The sequence below is a fragment of the Gorilla gorilla genome, chromosome 12, assembly GCF_029281585.2.
Source record: "Gorilla gorilla gorilla isolate KB3781 chromosome 12, NHGRI_mGorGor1-v2.1_pri, whole genome shotgun sequence".
NCBI lineage: Eukaryota > Metazoa > Chordata > Mammalia > Primates > Hominidae > Gorilla > Gorilla gorilla.
Genome location: NC_073236.2, coordinates 50,533,629 through 50,555,022, shown reverse-complemented (window position 1 = coordinate 50,555,022; position 21,394 = coordinate 50,533,629).

Below are 21,394 nucleotides of genomic sequence, written 5' to 3'. Positions count from 1 at the left end.
TTACAAGGTTATTGGAGGGAAGAAAATTAAAGACCTGAGAGGCCACCCTATTAAAAAGAATGTCTATGTGTGTATTGAACCATCAAGGATTGGAACAGGGTTCTGTTGCAGCAAGTGACAGTCACCCTCCAAGAAATGAAGGGGAGGGACAGGAAGATGGTGAATGACTGCCATTAAGAGGACACACTAGAGGGTGGCGGGAGTTGGAGCTACAGCAGTGAATTGGAGGAGGAAGAATGATCTGGAAGCATCAAGGAGGACCTTACTCCATCCCTGGGCCCTGTGACATAAGGGTTAAGGGAGGAAAAAAGACAGCCACCCCTGGAAAGGACTGAGATAAAGCAGTACTCTCAGGCAGAGCCAGGTTTCAGTAAGAGCAGGAGGATGAAGGGAAGGGTTAAAGAAGAGGTGCAGAAACATGCTAAGGATGAACCAAGCATTCCAGAGACACCCTGAAAGAGCCCCTGGAGGTGGAGAGGAGTGGATGGAATTGGAGCAGAAGATGCAAAAAGCCATATCAAAATTAGAGTGCAAGAGATGACGATGGCCTGGGTGATTGATGCAAACAAGGATAAAGAAAATAATCAATTTCGCCCCCATTTTCAAAGACAGATAGCAGCAGCAAGATTGTAAGTCTGAGGAAAGTCATATTCCCTCCTCCTCCAGCATAGCACACACACTTACAAAAACAATACACAGACTCCTGGCCAATGGACTTCAAAACTGAGGAGGATCATTAAATTTAAATGTTCACCACTGCATGAAATCTCCCTGGGTCCTGCCCTCCCTTCCCCACCCTCCTCCACTTGGGCCGGGGCACAGCAGTGATTCTCTCACCTCTCAGAGTGAGCCAGTGTTGGCTGCACTGAAGGCTCCAGATATGCAAACAGGGCAGATATTCCTGGACCAGGGTGCACAAAGTGAGGCTCCAACGCACCCTATTAACTGCATGAAGGATGAATGAGCCTCTGGTATGGGCTGGGACAGAGAAGGGGATTCAAGGGGTCCAGGAGGGTTTGGGTGGAACCTACCAAGAGTGGCAGTACAGACTCCTTGGGAAGGTGGCCAGGATTTAGCCACATTCACCAATAGGATTATCTGGAGAATTTCCTAGCTTGAGTTTCTGGGAGAAAGCAGATATCTGGATTATCTGGTGACAGGTAAGAGGGCCGAGTTCATCCACAGCCACCTGCAGTGTTAGAATCTTAAGCTGAGTTCCTTGCACCAGGATGCTGTCACGCCCAGTCAGTGTGAGAAGGTTCTTGGCTGAAGGACTGAAAAGCTTGGGTAAGTGACTTCACCTAAGCCTCTATCTCTTGCTCCCATAAGTCAGGGCTCATTGTGGCTCCTTGCAGGCTTGACTTCAGGGTTAACAAAGAAAATGAAGGTACAAGTGCCTTTTGAACTCTAAAACTCCAAACCAGTCATTCTCAAAGTGCCGTCCACCAGTCCAGCACATCAGCATCACTGGAAGCTTGTTTGAAATGTAAATTATCAGGTCCTCCAGAGCTATGTATGAATTAGAAACTCTGGGAATGGGGCCCTGCAATCTATTTCAACAGGTCCTCCAGGTGATTCTGATGCAAGTTAAAGCCTGAGAAACTCTGTCCTATACAAATAGATGTCAACTCAAGCTGCTCTTCAGAATCACCTATAGCACTTGTTCACCTGAATCCCTGAGAATGGGGCTTCAGGATTGCTATTTCTCAAAGTTTGCCTGGTGATCCTGAGATGGGGTTTGGGGGACAGAGATCCAAGGTGCTACCAGGTGTGAGGAATTGTTAGAAGGCAAACCTGGCTGTCATCTAGGGTGCTTAAAGGGTACAGATCCTAGGATTCTGCCTCTTACAGCTGAATCAGACTTTCCTAGAATGGGATTGCTGTCCAATGGCATGCCTCCTGGGTGACTCTGATGTACAGGCTGGGCTGGGAACCACCAGAGGATTATCTTCCAATGACCAAGCTGACAAACTCGCTTAAGGCTCTGAGTTTCACACTTGATTTTCTAGCCCCTGTCCTTCCATGGATCACCTGCCCCCTTCCCTCCTAACCAGGAACACAGTCAGCGGATGCACTAATGTGGCCTCTGCTTGGCTGAAGGCAACAGGTGGAAATGTGGCCATAGGTGTGCAGGGCTGCCTGCCATGTATTAATAGCTATAGATTTGAAAGATCCAAGGACAAGAGACTAGAAAAACATTTAAAACAGCCAAGCATTGGCCCAGTAATGGCATTTTAGAAATCCACCAAAATATTAAGATGCTTTTTGAAAAATATCCAGAGCACTCATGTAAAAGTGCTTAATTATTAATAAAATCTGACATTTGTTGGGTACTTCCTGTGGGTCTGGCACTAGGCTAATTACGTTTTTAGGAGTTGGCTCAAATGCTCCCTGTCATAATTATGTGAAGAGATATAATTATTAGCTCCATGGTACAGATTAAGGAGAGGTTACATAAATAAAAAGGAATGATACTCAAATTAGTAACCAGAGCCCATGCTCTTAAACACTATGCTATTATTTGTGGACTCTTATGTAGGTGGCAAAAGTCAAAGGCTAGATTGACTTCTGTCCACTTCCAGCCAAGATGAAGTACAAGATTCAGATACGCCCTTCCACATTAAACAACTTAGGAATCAGACAAAATATACAAAGCATTGTTTGTTACACATTGGATAACAGACAGCACTAGATAGTCGTGTCTGAGAAAAGCGGTGAAATGAGCTGAGTCTTAGAATTGCCCCAGTTTACTAAGGGGCATAGTAAGGGCATAGCTGCAGCACAAGGAAGCAGAACCCAACAGAGACTGGCATTCACCTGAGTTGAGAAAACCAAGTTGAAAGTTTAGGAACACTAACACAGATATGCAGGCAAGAGTATCAGAGAGGAGACAGTTGTAGGGAAAAAGAGAGCTTTACAGAGAGAGAGAGAGAGAGAGAGCTCCAGAGACCTGCAGAAGATTGCCCTGACGTCACTAGCTGAGTACCGATCAGTGCATACATGTAAGGATATTACTCAGTATGTGGAAAAGAACAGAAGGAATGATGTCCAAAGCTCACCCAAAGACAGGAATCATTTATGTTTCCACCAGCCAGAGTGGAACAACCTTGTAATGCATATGGAGTACTCAAACGAATATTTCCTCAATAGTAAGTTCAAATTAACTGAGACTAAAGCCTGCCCGCTTTGTCTGGACCTGCCTAACAAAGCTTTGAGGGAAGCCTCAAAAGGATGAAACCATGTCCAAGTAACTTAACTGTGCCCAGAACAAAATTCAAGAATATTTAAAGAAATATTAAAATATGATCAAACCCAGCAAGGTTAAATTCAAAATGTCTGGCATCCATTAAAAAATTACCAGCCTTGAAAATTGGCAGGAAAATATTATTCATAATGAAGAGAAAAAGCAATCAACAGAAAGAGGCCTAGAAATTATACATATGATAAAATCAGCAGACATTAAATGGTTATGATTAATTTATTTTATATGTTAAAGAAGGTAGAGAAGAGCATAAGCACATTAAAGAGAGACAGGAAAGTCCCAGTACTCACACAGGGCCAGGAGCAGTTTTCACCAGTCAGGTGGGAAAACTTCATATTTCATGGAGCATTGGTAGAGTACACAGTGTCTTGCCTTAGTAGAGGGATAAATGCTGTTCTGTTCCCGCCTAACTCATCTTAAAAGAAAATCTGAAAGGATCAAACTGTATTCAAGTAACCTAATCACATCCTAGCACACAGCTCGACTAGTTATAAAAACACAAAATATTAATATCTAGAAACACAAAAATAATATCTAGCACCCAACAAGGTAAAATTCACAATGTCTAGCATTCAATTGAAATTTTCTAGGCCGTCAAAGAAGCAGTAAAATATGACCTATAAGGCCGGGCACATTGGCTCATGCCTGTAATCCCAGCACTCTGGGAGGCCGAGGTGGGTGGCTCACCCGGAGGTCAGGAGTTCAAGACCAGCCTGGTCAACATGGTGAAACCTCATCTCTACTAAAAATATAAAAATTAGCCCAGCATGGTGGCGGGCACCTGTAATCCCAGCTACTCAGGAGGTTGAGGCAGGAGAATCGCTTGAACCTGGGAGAAGGAGATTGCAGTGAGCCGAGATCGCACCATTGCACTTCAGCCTGGGCAACAAGAGCAAAACTCCATCTCAAAAAAATACATATATATATATGACCCATAAAAAGGAGATAAATCAACACTTCAGAACTGACCCAAACTTGCAAAGATACTATAATTAACAGAAAATGACAGTTTACTAAGTACTCCATATGTTCAAAAAGTGAAAGATCAAACATATTAAGTAGAGATGTAGAAGATATAAGAAGATCCAAAATGAACTTTTAGAGTTGAAAACTACAATATTTAAGATAAAAATACACTAGGTGGGATTAAAAGTAGATTACACATTGCATAAGATAAAAAAGAAGTGAGCCTGAATACAGCACAGTATAAACTATCTTAAACAAAAACACAGAGAGAAAAAATAACTTTAGAGACTTAGCTCTTATCCTCTATTTGTTTTTAAACAGAGGATAAGGGGCAGAAAAAATGTTTGAAGAAATCATGATTTTTAAATTTCCAACTGAGATAGGAATAGCACTGGGTAGTCACAGGAGGCTGGAAAGACCCAAACAGCAGTTAAAACAGGAACTAGGCAAAGAAACCACAGGATAACAGTAAACCTAAAATAAGGGAGAGAAAACAGCCAAAATGCTGATCCAGGAGACATGTCCATGACTCTTGCACACATCCAAACAAAGGAGAAAGGGGGTGATAACTCGGAGGTCCCTATAATCCTGTCCTTTTCCAGAATACCTTATGACTATTTCACTTCCTAACTAAAGAAACGCTCATAAAACTAGAAACCAAAATTCTCTTGTGTGTGATTCATTCTTACAAGCATGCCCTTCTCTCTTAAGAGAGAGCACTTCTATTGCAAATAATGCTGCAATGAACATACGGGTGCATGTATCTTTGTAATAGAATGATTTCTATTTTGGGGGGTATGTACCCAGCAATAGGATTGCTGGGTCAAATGGTACTTCTGGTTCTAGATCTTTGAGGAATCCCCACACCGTCTTCCACAATGGTTGAACTAATTCACATTCCTACCAACAGTGTGAAAGCATTCCTATTTCTCTGCAACCTCGCCAGCATCTGTTGTTTCTTGACTTTTTAATAATCGTCATTCTGACCAGCATGAGAGACAGTATCTCGTTGAGGATTTGATGTGCATTTCGCTAATGATCAGTGATGTTGAGCTATTTTTCATATGTTTTTTGGCTGCAAGAATGTCTTCTTTTGAGAAGTGTCTGTTCATGTCCTTTGCCCACTTTTTAATGGGGGTTTGTTTTTTCTTGTAAATTTGTTTAAGCTCCTTGTAGACTCACAATAACAAAGACATGGGATCAACCTAAATGTCCATCAATGATAGAACGGATAAAGAAAATGCGGTACATATATACCATGGAATACTATGCAGCCATAAAAAAGAATGGGATCATATCCTTTGAAGGGACGTGGATTAGCTGGAAGCCATGATCCTCAGCAAACTAACGCAAGAACAGAAAACCAAATGTTGCATGCTCTCACTTATAAGTGGAAGCTGAACACTGAGAACACAGGGACACAGAGAGGGGAACAACACACATTTGGGGCCTGTCAGGGGTGAGGTGGGGGAGAGAGAGCATTAGGAAAAGTAGCTAATGCATGCTGGGCTTAATACCTAGGTGATGGGTTGATAGGTGCAGCAAATCACTGTGGCACACATTTACCTATGTAACAAACCTGCACATCCTGCACACGTACCCCAGGACTTCAAAATAAAAAGAGAGAATACTTCTCTCTTAAGTGTCTACTGTTGCTTTGCAATAAAAACTTCCTGCCTTTCACTTCACTCTGACTTGTCCCTGAATTCTTTCTCGTGATGGTGTCAAGAACGTGGACACTGGCTGGGGCTGGGGACTCACCAGCATCCGGAGACCCTCCTGAGCCCTCCAGCGATACAACTTTGACACAAACTATGAAATCACAGATCCAAGAAGCTCAAAGAACCCAAGCACAGGAAACATGATGAAACTACATGAAGGAACATCAGAATTGAATTGTTCAAAATCAGTGATAAAGAGTAAATCTTAAAAGCAACCAGAACAAAATATCCATTATATACGCAGAAACAAAGATAAGTATGACAGCAGATTTACAAATAGAAAAAAAACACAAGTGCAGCAACAGAAACAAACTATCAATCCATAATTCTATACCTAGTGAAAATTTCTTTCAAAACAAAGGTGAAATAAAAACTTATTTTCAGGAATACAAAAGCGAAAAAATTAATCACTAGCATTCATCACTGCAAGAAATGTTAAAGGAAGTCCTTTAGGCAGAAAGAAAATGATACCAGGTGAATATTTGGATCCCCACAAGGAACTAAAAAGATCCAGAACTGATAACCTAATGGGTAAACATGTAATTTTCATCAACAAGTGAATGAATAAACAAATCATGGTATATCCATATGATAGACTACTACTTAGAATACAAAAGAAGAACTACTTATGCATGTGATAACATGAATGACACTCAAAATTATTATTGAGTGAAAGACACCAGATCAAAACAAAGTACATACTGTATGATTCTGTTTATATAAAACTCTATAAATTGCATGCTATTCTATAGTGACAGAAAGATCAGTGGCTGCCTGGAGACAGGAAGAGATTACAAACGGAAATAAGAATTCCTTAGGAGGTGATGGACATGCTCATGACCCATCATATGTATACAGCCATAATGGTTTTACAGACACGTATATATGCACACACCAACATAAATATAAGTTATCAAATTACAGTAAGTCCTGACTTAATGTCACTAGGTTCTTGGAAACTTTGACTTTAAGCAAAACGATGTACAGTGAAACCAATTTTACCATAGGCTAATTGATATAAAGATGAGTTAGGTTTTTTGTTTTTTTGTTTTTTTTTTTGAGACGGAGTCTCGCTCTGTCGCCCAGGCAGGAGAAGAAGAGTTAGGTTTTACAGCATGTTTCTGGTCACAAGAACATCATCAAACTTGTAAATAAAGGCACAAAACACTTCTAATATTAAATATCAAAATAAATATGAGTTATACAGAATTTAAGAAAGATTATTAAAAACAAGTAAAATCATTATTTACGGGATTTTTGGTAATCAGTGAGTTATGTGGTCATAGTGGAAGTGGGTTAAGTCAAGAAATAAATGTTTGCAAAACAAAAATTTTTAAGATCCTCTCCTACCACCACACAGCAAACAAGAAAACACGGTGGGCTCGCTAAGCACTTTTGTACCACTCGTATCTTATGCGTTTGTATGATTATTGTAAATGCTTTATGATATTTTTTAGAGACAAGGTCTCACTCTGTGTCTCAGGCTGGAGTGAAGTGGTGCAATCATAGCTCACTGCAGTCTCAACCTCCTGGACTCAAGAGATCCTCCCACCTCAGCCTCCAGTGTAGCTGGGACTACAGTTGTGTGCCACCATGCCCATCTATCTTTTTTTTTATTTTTTGTAGAGACAGGGGTTGTGCTTTGTTGCCCAGGCTAGTCTTCAACTCCTGGGCTCAAGCAATCCTCCTGCCTCAGCCTCCCAAAATGCTGGGATTTCAGACATGAGCCAGCAGCACCTTGCCCAGAATTTTATTTCGTAATAATTATAAGTCATTCCTTCATTCATTTTACAACCCACTTGTTCCAGTTCAGGATCTCGGGTGACCAGAACCTATTAACGTTCACGCACAAGTCAGAAACCAGCCCTGGACAGGACACCATCCTACCACAGGGAGAACTTACACACCCACACTCACTCAGACTGGGGCCATGCAAAGAACCTAACGTGCACTTTGGAATGTGTGTTCCATACCCACTAGAACAGCTAAAATTTAAAAGACTGACCATACTGAGTGTTGATCAGGATGTGACCCAACTAAATCTTTTAAGTGCTTCTGTGTAAATGGCACAGCCGCTTTGGAAAACAGTTGGCAGTTTTTCAAGTTAAATATACCCAAACTGTATGATCCACTTCTCAACAATCAAACAAGAGAAATAAAAGCAATGTCTACACAAAGATGTATACACAAATGTTCATTGCAGCCTTAATTATACTAGCCCCAAGTTGAAACAAGCCAAATGTCCATTACCAGATGACTGGAACATACAAATTGTGGTATATTGATACAATGAAATACTACTTAGTAATAAAAAAGAAGGAGCTATTAACAGAAGCAACAACATGGATGAATCTGAAAACAATTATGCTAAGTGAAAGCAGCCACACAAAAGTTACATACTGTATGATCACATCTACATAAAGTTACAGAAAAGGCAAAGTAATCTATAGACAGAAAAGCAGATTAGTGGTTACCTAGGGATGGGGCAGAAGGGAGGAAAGGATGGATTGCAAAATAGCACAAAAATATTGAAGGGATGACAAATATATTCATTATCTTGATCGTGGGGATAGTTTAATGGGTATATATATAGATCAAAGCTCATCTAATTATACACTTTAAATATATGCATTTCATTGTGCATCAGTTATTCATCAACAAGACTATAAAATAATATATGCCTACATACATTTTTAAATATTCAAAATCTCACATAGTTATATACATAAATGCAACTGAATATGTATTCAGATGTTTTAACAAGCAGAAAAGACTGATTAAACTCATGATAGTGGCTGTTTCTGGGAAGGGTGTAGGAGACAAGAGATGGAAAAGAGGATGAGAGCCAGAAGAGACCCTTGTAATGCTTCCTTTCTTTCAGTAAAAATATATTGACAGTTAAAGCTGAGAGGTGAGAATAATAGTCTCATGGCTTTTGTGTCCTTAAAATTTCACAAACTAAGTGAAATGGGAGAAAGCAAAAAAATAAACTTAAATAAATGTTATATTGCCCAAAAAAGAGATTTAAAATGGAGGTTAGACACATGAGACTTACATTCTCAAAAAAGTAGAATCTGCAGGGAAGTTTAACAACTATAAAGAATTAAAATCTAGCTTCTACCAGCCCAAAGCCTAAAATGTTCTGCTTTATTCTTCCTTATTATAATTCATAGGTAATATATTTTATGTTTGCAAATGAATGCAATGATATTAGATCTCTAAGAGGTGCTAAAAATGTAAAGTACATATTCCAATTTTTCCCAATTTTCCTTCTCTTTCCATGAATGAAAAATATACATATTTGATGATTTCCAAGTTTATACAACTGATCTTTCTCTTAGTTTTCTCTTACCAAACTCCCTCCCTCACTCAGCCACCAGCCAGTCCAACTGTGCTACCTGCACAGCAGCCCTCACACCATCTCACACTCTCATCAGGATCCTGCCTGACCTGCGAAGAGCAGCAGCAAGAAGGAGACAGAACCTCCATGCTGAGCATCTCAGGGCTTTCTCAGAGACTCCAGAGGACCCTGATAGGGACAGAGCCTGGCCAGCAATCCATGCTGCCAGCTGTATCATTGTGGGCATGTAAATTCTCAACTGAAAATGGTGTAATAATAACATGTTCTTCCCAGAATGAGCTTTATGAAGATCATATAGCTGTTTGGAACTCAGACAAGCACTGGTAGGGATACAAACAAGGGAGCCAACAGCCTATAAATAATCCTTTAAGAAAGGGCATGAATGTAATTACTTAGGAACAAAGAGCAAAGTGGAGAGATGCCCAGGACTGAGCTGGACAAGCTGCACCCTTTAATGGCTCAGCCCATGGGCTGACAAGGAAAATGGAGGAGCTACCAAAGAACGTGGAAGGAATCCGGGAGAGTGGCCCTCACCCTGCCCAGGGCAGGGCTCAGTGGGAGAGAGGGAGATCTGTTATAAATGCTGCCAGGAGGTCGAGTCATGTTAGAATGTCCATGTGAAAACATCCACCGTGTGTATCTAAAGAGAGTGGCTGTGAAACAGGTCAGGGTCAAAGGTCTTATCGTCTCAGATGTTATCTGCATGCATTGTCTCACGACGAAGAAAATTAAGGAGCATGGACACAAAGGGTTAGGTTGAAGCGAAAATTTAATAAGTGAAAGAAGAAGGCTCTCTACAGTGGAGAGGGGAGTCTGAGTGGGTTGCCACTTTGACAGCTGAATCCAAAAGCTTTTATAAGAAACTCCTCTCATATCTGCAGCTGTTTGAGTAACTTCTCTTACCTATAAAACTGTCTGTATAACTCTCCCTTATCTATGCAGCTGTGGGATGTCTCCAGGTAAGCATAAAGTGTAGCTTCTCTTGTTTGTATAACTGTGGGTTTGTTTTAGGCAAGCCCCCATCCCCTCCCTGTGTAAGCTCCCATGGAGCCCACCATGTGCATATCTGAGAAGTGGAGGAAACTTTTTCTGGGAGCTCACCGATCATACAAAGAACAAGAGGTTTCTGTGCCACTTATCTATTCAGGCGCAGCCTGAGTTTTCCCCAGGCTGCTCTATCTTTGCCTGTAGCTATGATTTTTCAGGCAGGCTGCTTCTCTGAAGACTAGCCTTAACTGTCTACCTATCAGATTTTTCCTTTTCTTCTCCCTCAGCTGGTTCCCCTCACCAAGGCTGAGCAAGTGAAAAGGAGGGCACAGGGCAGGCCAGTAGTGAGCAGCAACAAGGAACCGAGACAGCAGAAACAACTCTTCACACCTGGGTTGAAAGGGGTGGGGAGCCAGGACCACAGCTCAGGTAAGAACATAGGTAAAGAGATATTGTTGTTGTGTTGTTTTTAACTATGAGAAGCATTGAGCTTTAAATTTCTACAGGAAGGATCCAGTTCAGACAGGAGCACCCAATATTCAGAAGAGAAGAACATGGTGTAAAGGTCCTGGGAAGGCTGAGAGGATTGGGACTCAGAATCCAGAGCAGAAACTGTCTGTGAACAGAAAAGGGACCTCCCCCAGTGTAACAAGAGGGAGGGAGGAGGGACAGATGCCAAGATGGTTCAGGCAGAAGGTTTGGTGGTAAATGTGAGGCTGTGCCCACCTGCTGGCTTCAATTTTCTCTTTAAAATATCAGATGGAATCATCTGATGAAGGCCATGCCATGCAATGAAATGGCAGTCTGAGGCATGGAGCAGCTCCAGCTTAGCCCGTGCTTAGGGTAATTATGGCTCCAACCCAGGAGACAAATACGACTAGGGAAAGTGAAGTCCAAGAACAAATGGTCTCAAGTTGACTGTGAGTCTTCTGGGAGGCTGAGACGACAGGTGGGGTTGACAAGGGAAGGGGAACCCACCTGCTGAAAAACATCAGGCTGTTGGCTGGAGGAGGGGTGAGGCCTGTGTTGTAGAGATGGATGGATGCCTAAAGTTGGGTAAAGGTTTCAACTCTACCCTCTGCTGGGTGTGGAAATAAACAAAGACAACCCAAATGAGAACAAACAAAGACTATTTATCCAGAGCTTGCTCTGACAAGGGAGTCGGCAACCATCACTTGCTTGACAGAGACTCAGCAGTAAGCAGGGGAGAAAGCCTCATAGTAGAAAGAAGGGAAGTCTTCATGTATGCCCTGAGTGGCAGCTGTAGATCTGGGTGAGTTGCAGGTGGCTAACTAGAAATGGGGACTCCTGTGTGATTGATTAGGAGCATGTTTGGCTTTCTCTGGTTGGTCCTACATTGGAAGAGGGAACAAAAAATTTAGGGCAGTTGTCAGTTATTAATCAAGTGTTGGCCATTTTTGACTGACTGTTACAGGAGTGACTGGCTCCCTGGATTGTTTGCTAGAAATAGTGGTCTTCACTTCCTGCAAGTCTGACTTTCTGGTAATAGGCTTCCTGGGTTGGCTATTGTGGATAATGAGTGGGTTTCCTGAGCTGATTCCTGCAGATTGTGGATCAGAGTTATTTTATATAAACAGTCTGACCATTTTCCACTTGCATATTCCGTCTTCCAAGAGCTGGCCAAGCTGCTCTCTTATGTGTCTCCCCCAGCCCCTCCACTCTGGCTGTGAAAACACAAGCCACTAGGTGAGGAATGGGGACAATTGAAGACTGAAAGCTTTTCTTTGCTGGGCTTTGCAGAGCTGAGGAAAGAAATGACAACATCCAAGTGTCTGCCCTGGGCCAGTTTTAGGACTGTAGTGGTAATGCGAGGACTGTGTGAGTTTATATTTTCATTTGTCTCTCTAACTAAGGTGGGAAAAAAAAAAAAAAACAGAAAATTGTCTGTCTGCAGTCTCTGCAAAAGTCTAACACTGTGCTTCCCAACATTGCAGCCATTAGCCACAGGTGAGTATCAAGCACTTTAAATGAGACTGGTCCAAACTGAGATGTGCTCTGAGAATAAAACACACAGCAGATTTCAAAGACCTAGTACATGCCCTGATTTCAAGCTATATTACAAAGCTGTGGTAATCAAAGCAGTATGGCATTGGGAAAAAAATAGACATATTGGTCAATGTGACAGAATAGACAGCCCAGAAATAAACCCGTGCATGTATAGTCAACTAATCTTTGACAAGAGTACCAAGAATACACAATGGGGAAAGTCTCTTCAATAAGTGGTGTTGGGAAAACTATATCCACATGCAAAAGAAAGAAATTAGACCCTTGTGTTCCACAAAATCTAAAATTAATTCAAAATAGAAAAAGACTTACATGTAAGATCTAAAACCATAAAACTCCTAGAAGAAAACATAGGGAAAGAGCTCCTTGACACTGGCATTAGCAGTAATTTTTCAGATATGACATCAAAAGTACAGGCAATGAAAGCAAAAACAAGTGAGAGTATATCAAACTAAAAAGTTTCTGCACAGCATAAGCAATCAACAGAGTGAAGATACAACATATGGAATGAGAGAAAAGATTGACATCTGACAAAGGGTTAATATCCAAAATATATAAGTAATTCACACAACTCAGTAACAAAAGCCAAATAACCTGACTTTTTTTTAAAATGGGCAAAGGACCTGAATAGGTATTCCTCAAAAGAAGACATACAAATGGCCAAGAGATGTATGAAAAGCTGCTTAACATAACTAATCATCAGAGAGATACACAAATCAAAACAAGATATCATCTCACACCTGTTAGAATGGCTATTATTAAAAAATGAGATAAGTGTTGGCCAGGTGTGGAGGAAAGGAAATCCTTGTACATTATTCATAGGAATGTAAATTAGTACAGCCAGTATGGAGAACAGTATGGAGATTCCCTAACAAAATTAAATATAGAATTACCATATGACCCAGCAATTCCACTTCAAGGAATACATTCGAATAATATCAGTATCTCAATAAGATACTTGCACTCCTATGTTCATTGCAGGGTTATTCACGATAGCCAAGATACAGAAACAAGTTAAATGTCCATCAACAGATAAATGGATAAAGAAAATGAGGTACATATATATATACAATGGAATATTATTCAGCAAAATCCTAACATCTGTGATAACCTGGATAAACCTGGAGGACATTATGCTAAGTAAAATCAAAGCCTGACACAGAAAGACGAATACCACATAATCTCATTTACATATGAAATCTGAAAATGCTAATTTTATGGAAACAGAGTAGAATGGTAGTTGCCAGAGCCTGAGAGTAGAGAAAATGAGATGCTTGTCAAATCAAATCATCACATTGAATATATATAATCTATTTGTCAATTAAATATTTTAAGAATAAAAAATACCTGGTACCAAAAAAAGAATGCAAAATGTCTCAACAATGTTATATGTATTGCATTTTGAAGTGATAATACTTTGAATATTAGGTTAAATAAAATATATTTGAAAAATTAACTTCACCTATTTCTTTCCATTTTTGTTAACATAGGTACAAAAAAAAAATTAAAATTACCTATGTGGCTCATGTAGGTGGCTCACATTATACTTTGATGACACTATACAGGCTGGTGACCATATATCTCTTAGACTAGTCTAAGCGATTTAACAGTGGTTCCAGAAAGATCCAGGTTTAAAACCAATGAAGGGGCCAGCTGGCTTAGCCCAGCTTGTGTGGGAAATGTTGGGGAGTGGTTTAAGACAGGGAAAAGCAGAACATTTTGATGCTATTGACATTTTTGAAACACAATCATTTTGTGGCCTGAAAAAAACCCAAAACATTAAATTTACAGCTTTTTTAAATTAGCTACTGGCCGGGCGCAGTGGCTCACATCTGTAATCCCAGCACTCTGGGAGGCCGAGGTGGGTGGATCACCTGAGGTCAGGAGTTTGAGACTAGCCTGGCCAACACAGTGAAACCTCATCTCTACTAAAAATACAAAACTTAGTTGGGTGTAGTGGTGCACACCTGTAGTCCCAGCTACTTGGAAGGTTGAGGCAGGAGAATTGTTTGAACCTAGGAGGCAGAGGTTGCAGAGAGCTGTGATCATGCCACTACACTCCAGCCTGTGTGACAGAGCGAGACTCTGTCTCAAAACATAAAAATAAAAATAAAAATAGTTACCAAGTAATATGTGCAACTGACATGCTCATGGAATTGTTTGGCTTCCCTCTCCCATTCCCTGATCCAACCCTGTGAGCCTCAGCTTCCCTGTTTATGACCTGGATTTCTGCTGCTGGCCTGCTGATGGTTTGCTTGCCTCAAATTCTCGCTCTTTTGGACCATCCTGGTCACTTCAGTCAGACAGATATTTCTACAATACACATCTGTTCTCAATGTCTAAAACCCTCCAATGACCTCCCATTGCCTGGAGAAAAAAATTCAAACTCTTTGGCATGAGTCATGTGCTGACAGGGGGCAGAGTATACACACAAAAGGTGCATGCTGGAGGTAATGTAAGGAAAGGTTATTTATAAAACTGCAGGCAGGTCCAGAGGAAGCAGCAGGAGATGGAGCTCCAGGCACTGCTGACAGTGGAAATCCACAACCCTCTCTGGAGGAGGAGGAGCAAGGGATGGGAAGGTGGCTGGCCCACTGAGAAAGCTGGGGCTGTGGGAGGGCCACTGACAGAAGCTTCTGTATAGGGGAATGTGGCCACTGCCAACCTGAAGGGGTGCGGGTGCACTCTAACCAAGCTCTCTTTCCTCCCTCTGATCTCCCATTGCCTGAGCCCAATCAGGAAACAGAGGACAATAGACCACTAAGGCAGCCCATAAGGCCAGTCTCAAAGGTACAGAGCAGATGGAGACACGTGGCACCCCCACCTGAAGCTCAGAGACACCATTGATCACCTGGATTACTGGCCCATAACTGCACACCCACCTCTAGCCACTCCCTGCTCTGGGTTGTCCGCCTCATTCTGGCCAAGAAATCCTCCTAAAACGCAAACCAAATCACACCATTACCCCAGGTAGAACTCTTCAGTGGCTCTGCACCATCTACACAGCAAGTCCATCTCTGTAGTGAGACCCTAAGACTTTTTATAACCCAACTCTACTCACCTGCTTGCTCACAGAAGTTTCATGAATGCACACGTTTGGTTCATCACAAATGTCTAAGAGAGCCATCCTCAGCCCCTGCCTTCTCCTGGGTCCTGCTACAGAGAGGACCTAGCTGCTAAGGAGTCCAGGGATTGCCCTTTGGTCACCTGTAGAACATCACGACTTAACAGCTGTGCCCTGCTGGAGCTACTGGCACAGCTGCGCTTCCCAGGACCAGTAGAGGGCGCCATGACACTGAATGGCCACATGTTGGAGACCACATCTTGGGCTTGTGGCTGCCAGAGCCCTGAGCTCAGAATAGCATCTGCAACTATGCGAGGCTAAGGCGGGTGGATCACCTGGTCAAAACCAGCCTGGCCAACATGGCTGAAACCCTGTCTCTACTAAAAATACAAAAATTAGCCAGGTGGGGTGGCTAATTTGAAAAATTTAGCTGGGTGTGGTAGGGCACGACTGCAATCCTAGCTACTAGAAAGGCTGAAGCAGGAGAATCTCTTGAACCCGGGAGGCAGAGGTTGCAGTGAGCCAAGATCATGCCACTGCACTCCAGCCTGGATGACAGAGCAAGACTCGGTCTCAAAAAAAAAAAAAAAAAAAAAAAAAGTCTGCATGAAAAAGTTATCACAGGGAACAAAAGCAAGAAGAAACAAAAAATGGGAACTTCCTCAAGTGTCTACAAGTGCAAAATAAGAAATAATGTACATTATGAGCTTGGTTACAACAGGGTCAAGAAGCCAGTCACAAAATGGTGCAATTAACAATAAAGGCAAAAAGTTCACACAAGGCAGAATCATTCCTTTTATGAGCCTGTGTGGAAACTGTCGCCACTATGTGTGAGAACAAGAAAGCAAAAAGAAAAGATTTCACTTTCAAATAATAACACTAATAGATTATTCAATTAAAGTTTTCATTGCAAATCGATAAAAAAAAACATGTAGCTGCACACATATTTTTAACAGCAATAATTAGGGTCCCTGAAGAAAACTACTACAAGACATGCTAGTAGGAGTGAAATATTCAATAAGTAAATCCAGGCTTTAAAACAAACAAATCAGAGATGACATTTGTTTTAACCTTGTTGACATTTGTTTAATCAGAGATATGCCAGAAGCACTGCAGAAATTTGTGTCCTCAGGATAGGGCTGCCATAATAGAAAGAGGTGGTGGCTTTATACCAAGTCTGTCTGAAAGCATTGAGGTTCAGGTACTTTGAGTGATTATTAAAGTTGCAGATTTGTAGTGTAAAATGTTGCTTGGACATCTGAATTCCACACCAAATGACATTAAAACATTAACGTGTCCCATAAAACTCAGTTGCTTCCATCCAATTTGTTTTCAGCTCCTTGTGAAGACGTGGATGCAGAATACCCCACTGAAAACAGACAGGAGAATTTCACCATCAAGAGTTTGCAAGCTAAAGGCAGAAATGACATTTCATAACATAGCATTTACCCTTACTGTTAGGAAAGCAGGAGCCTAGGAGAGCCAGATGGACACCATTTTCAAATCAAGCCCGTCTTAAAACTAGCAAGACACATTCCTTGCCAGTCATGACCCATGGCCCTAAGATGTTTACAGCTAAGTAAGCGGCTTGGTAATTCCTGCAAGGACAAACTTCTACAACAACAGAAAGCCCAGATGTCCCAATACCCATAAAAATATATGCTTTCAAGATAATTATAGTTATGCTTTGATGTACTTAAACACACTAAAATGTCAAGGATAGTTCTCTTTAAATCAATAGGATAATAAATTTTTTCATGCTGTCAGCCCACCCACACATAGGCACAGTTTAGTTTAGTCTTTATATAGACAAGATTCCTATATAAGAAAAATTTAATGATGGCATGTTCCTCCACTTGCTGTCTGAGGATGCTCTACTTTGTAATGGAATAGCTTTCAATAAACTATCTCAATTCACCGCACCCTGCAACTCACCTTGAGTTCTTTCCTGTGTGAAATCCAAGGACCCTCTCTTGGGGTCTGGTTTGAGACCCCCTTTTCCAGTAACATCACTATGTTTAATAGATTCTCATCTTTTATTTTCTGTTCTGTACCTTTTTGTTTTTCAATTGATTTTTATAACTTATGATGGTTCTCACCCTTCAGTTGGTAAAGCAATGTCCTAGAATTGGGCTAACAGAAAATGTAGATGATTGGCAGTGGGCTCTGGAAGACAGAGGCCTTCTCACCTACTCCAGGGCCCATGGAGAGAGCTGAGCTTGAGGTCTACAAGAGAAGAATCCTTTTGGCTCATCCTTCACAAACTAAGCTTGGACTCCACCTGTGCTTCATGGGTTAAATAGAGGACTGACTCTTGTTATAATGATCTAATGAGTTAAATCACAAAGACTGGAAGGAAAAGTGCTGCTCTATGTAAGTGTATCTTCATGATCACTCAGCAAGGACGGCCTGCTCCATGCATACCTCTGTGCCTCATCGCCCTGTGGGTCCGGGCCCAGAGCCACAGCTGCTCACTGGGCACAGTCAAAAGGCACAGGTAGTCCCAGAGTTAGGGACAGACTATGTCCTGCAGGTCTAAGTCCATTGTTCAGAGCTGTGAACCCTGAAAAAGGTTAATCCTGAGTGACTAACTGGGCCTAAATTCAAATTAGAGCCAAGCGGCCATTTGCCATGTATGACTAGAGGTCATACATGTATTTGGAGTTCCCAGAAAACGCTGCACGGACCAATCCGAATTCAGCAAATGTAAACAAATCAGAACTAAGCGAGTTTGCATCCTTCATTTGCATAAGTGGAACCTGGGTGGAAACTTACTCTCTAAAAGACAAACTCTCCGTTTGTTATTTGGGGCACAGACGTCTTCATTTTACACTGAAGGCTGTCTCCCCCTGGTTTGCAAACTGTTCACTGGACTAAAGTCCCCTTTCCCTAAATTCCTTTTCAGATAACTATAGTTCAATAACTTTAGTTCACAAAGCCCACAAATGCTCATGTGACTCACGCTGTGGCTTAGCAGGCAGTGTCTGGCATTGTTCCCAGCATGGTACCTGTAGTGGCCATACCACAAAATACCCACAGAATGCATCAGATAAATGGAATAATGCCATTCTAACAAGACGCCTCAACACCTCAACCAAAGGGAGGTCACCTCCTCCCAGACTTACCTATGAACATAGGTGTGCAGATGCACTATCATCACCTTTTCCCCCACAGGAAGCATCACCCAGACCACTCTCGTCCTGTGCCTTTCTGTTTGTGGACTGTTACCTCTTCTACATATAAGTTGCGACAGCTCTGCTGAGTAGCTGCAGGGACATTTTGATCTGGGAAAAAGTGGAACAGAACCCTTTCAGATATAAAGAGACTGAGAATCAGAGTGGCTGGAATTCTCTTAGGTCAGCATTGTGTTGGGATTTACGCTGTGTGTTCAATAAAACAACCACTGACTGGTCCTCAACTTCCATTGCCAACATCTATGTTCATAAGAGGCACTTATGAGGTCAATTGGCCAAATCTACAGCAATGGGGGACGAGACCAAAGGTTAGAGACACAGCCCTTGGAAATTATTCTGTAACAGCACTCTGCTGGGCCCAGCTGGGGCCGTGCATGTAGGAAGGAAGGGACGCACTGGTCCACACACCTGCAGGCATTCACCATCTCTCACAAAGGCCAGAATTGCTGCTTTCAAAAGGATGTCACACAAGCTAGAAAAATGAAATATTAAGACAACAACTCGCCCCCCAAAAACGTTTCAATTTCTAAAGTTTTCAAATATACTAAAAGCCTTGTCCTGTGCCTACTCTTTAACCTAGAATCCTCTTTAGAGGCTATATTCTAAAGAAATATTCACCTCACTGCTGAGCTTATAGGGTATACCTAATGTCCAACAATATGAAATCTCTTCAATGAATTGCAGCACGTCCATATATAACCCACATGGAAGCTGTCCTCCTTCCTCACCTTCGAACTTCCCATGCCAAAGAGGGACCTCTTGGACTCAAATAAGTCTTAGCAATATAGAAGATGCTGGAGACTTGTAGGAGAAGTGGAGAGGGTTTACAGTGTAGCCCCACAGAAAACAACTTGTGACCCCATCACTCACTTGTCCCTTTTTTCCATGCCTCAGTCTAGTCAGGAAACCACTAGATCCTGGATGGCTTCTCCCTTCCCCTCCTTCCTCTTCTCCTCTCCCTCCCTTGCTCCTCCTTCCTCCATCACCCACTCCTTACTTCCAACCAAAACTTGACTAGCTCCAGTCTCATCCCTCCTTATTGAAAACTATTTTACTCAGCCCTCCTCCCCTACTCCTGCCCAATCTTTATTCCTTACCTACATCAGACTTCACCAAAACAAAGGCCAGGATAATAAACAGGACAAACTCTTTCAAACACATTTTAATGACCATATTTTGTTATTTTGGTACAATTTGAGGAGTCCCAATCCCCAGGGAAGACTAACAAGAAGTTCTCCTAACAAAGGTGGGTCTCCCCTTACTAAAAACTCCTGTAATGGCTGAAAAGAGCATGAGGTTTTCTGCATATCATTACACATTCAATAGAACATCATGCAGCTGTTAAAAATGATCTGTAGAAGGCTATCTTGTGACAGAAAGGCATTGGAGATATACTGTTAGTGACAAAAATAGGTTATAAATGAATTTTTCCATGCATGCCTCTATATTTATAAATACACACACATAAAAGACAGGAAGGACAGACATTAAACATTCATAGTGCTTAAGATGATGCATAGTATAATAGTTAAGACCATGGCCTTTGGGACAGAAAACTACAGCCTCTCTCCCACTTATCAGCCATGGGACCTTGGGCAATTTGCTAAGCCTCAAAGCCCCTGTTCGTTTATCTGTGTGCTGGGGTTGTTGCAAGAGTTAAGTGCAATACACAGAGAGAGAGAGAGAGTACCTAACATGTATTATGTGCTCAGTCAATATGCATCATAGTACTCATTGTTACATATGTTCCTAACTGCTTTATACGTTTTTTCCCTAAGTTGACCATCTGTTTTTGGCATTATGAAACATAATGATCCTAACAAATTAAAAATTAAAAACATTAAGGAATATTTGCCCAAAAAAAATAAAGAACGTGAAATCATCAAGTAGCCAAGGGGCCATAGACAGAAGTAAGCCCTTGGTGGGGCTTAGTTGAGAGAAGTCTCCAGAAGGTCCTTCGTGTGTTAAAGAAGAGGGGTACAGGGAGGAGGTGGGGAGAGATGTTAACTGAGTCTAAATGAGCACCTGGAAGAAGAGATGGGACAGGCCACTTCTGCCTGGACTCCCTGATTGTTAAGAAGAATGAAAAAGAGCAGAAGTCTTCCCTGAGCCCAACTTCACTCCCTGACTTAACCTAGTCTTTGCGCCTTCCCTCTCACTCATGGCTACTTTCTGTGGTCAGCTTGTTGTAGAAGTGGATGTGCAGCCACCTCATCTTTTTCTACCTCCTTCATATGTTTTAGATAATTTCATGTAGTAGAAGACGGTTACAGCAAAAAATTACAAAAATCAAAATATCTCTGCTATCTACTCTTGCATTTCTAACCATCCCAAAACAGTAGCTGAAAACAGCACTCGTGGTCGAGCGTGGTGACTCATGCCTTTAATCCCAGATACTCCGGAGGCTGAGGCAAGAGAATCACTTGAACCCGGAAGGTGGAGGTTGCAGTGACTCAAGATCATGCCACTGCACTCCAGCCTGGGTGACACAGTGAGACTCCATCTCAAAAAAGAAAAAAAAAAAAAAGCACTCGTGTATTTTGTTCAAGATCTGTGGTTTAGGCAGGGCAGGGCTCAATGAGGACATCTCGTCTCCGTTCCCGCAGTGTCAGGAAGTGTAACAGAGACTGGAGGGTCACACGGAAGATGGCTCCCTCAAGTGGCCAGCAAATTGGTGCTTACAATTGACAGGGAGCTGTTGACCAAGGGCCCCAATTCCTCTTCCTATGGCCCCTTCTCCGGCTGCATGGGCTTCTTTACAGAATGGCAGCTGGATTCCAAGAGCAAGTATCACAACCTACAGAAGAGTGGAGG